Source organism: Dromiciops gliroides, chromosome 3 (genome assembly GCF_019393635.1).
Source record: "Dromiciops gliroides isolate mDroGli1 chromosome 3, mDroGli1.pri, whole genome shotgun sequence".
NCBI classification, from domain to species: Eukaryota; Metazoa; Chordata; class Mammalia; order Microbiotheria; family Microbiotheriidae; genus Dromiciops; species Dromiciops gliroides.
Genome location: NC_057863.1, coordinates 364,155,378 through 364,156,919, shown reverse-complemented (window position 1 = coordinate 364,156,919; position 1,542 = coordinate 364,155,378).

The window sequence follows — 1,542 nt, the reverse complement described above, 5'->3', positions numbered from 1 at the left end:
TGTTAACTTACAAAAATGCACTGCTTAGTTGTGTGATGCTGAGTTTTCTTCCCTGGGGTTGTCTGCCTAATTTTGCCAGCTGAGTTCTAAGTTCTCAGAGACTCAGCTTTCTGACATCTATAAAGTGAGCAGGTTAGACTAAGATGTTATTAAAGATTCCTTCCAGCTCCACAATGCCGTGATTGCTATGCCATTGCATATAATTCTGCTCAGATGTGAAAGTGTTATTAGAAAACCTAAATTTTCCTAATCTTATTATCCATTTATCTGTTTGGTTCATAAGGTCACCACCCAGGCAGCTCTTCTAAATTGCATGAATAGGACCAAGGAGAAATAAACAACCTCAGAAGCTGACCAACAGCTGTAAAATGAGGGCAAATAGCATGCCACCCAAGACAGTTGATATTATAGTATTTTACAGATCTCCAAAGATATAAATCACATGATTCTTGATGGCCTTAGTCAGTATTTAATGGTTTTTATGGTCAAGAATTCTTCCTTTCATCTAATTAATTGTGCTTGCTTAAACTTAAACCAATTTTATTCCATTTAAGAGTATTAGGATGAACAAAAAACACCACCACCACCACCACCACAGCATCCTTTTAATACTTGACAACAATTTAAAAATGGGATTTTAGATTGATTTTCTTCAAACTAAACAATGTCTGTACCTTTTTGCTTTCATTCATTAAACTGACCTACCTTTCAGTCATTATCTTTAAATGAATAATACTAGGAGCTCTTCTAAAATCCTGTGCCAGTTGTTGATAGCTAACTTTTTACGTGTCATGGTCTTCCCTGGAAGTCTGGTGAAATATATGGACTCCACAGAATTATATTTATAAATGGACAATATAGAATATATAGGATTATCAACGAAAGTAATTATATTGAAATAGTTATAAAAATATTAAAAAAGAAAAACAAGTCCATGGACTGCAGGTTAAGAACCCTTACCCTAAAGTTTCTTTATGTCTCAAATAACTACAAAGACCCTAAATGAGAACAATGTTATCTTTTTTTTTTTTTTTTTAAGGCAGAGCAGCGAGGGTTAAGTGACTTGCCTAGAGTCACACAGCTAGTAAGTGTCAAGTGTCTGAGGTCAAATTTGAACTCAGGTCCTCCTGAATCCAGGGCTGGTGTTTTATCCACTGTGCCACCTAGCTTCCTCCAAGAACAATGTAGTCAACAAAAATCCCCCCCCCACTCCCCCCCCACCTTGCCCCCTGATTAGATTGGGGTCTCCTGGAGGGTAGAGATTGTCTTTTGCCTTACTTTGTTTCCCTAGCCCTTAGCACAATGCCTGGCACATAGTCAGTACAAAGAAATATTTATTGACTGTAATGCGGTCTGCTTATGAAGTTATCTGTTAACAGTTTTCTTCCCCCAAATTATCTCTTGACAGTCCCTCCCCTTCCTATCCCATCTTTTTTTTTTTTTTAAGGAGGGAGAGGAAAAGATTTTCTTTGGTCTTTTTCCTTAAGTTTTTCAATATATTTTCTTGTTATATTTTATTTTAGTTAATTCTTTTCTTGTTTT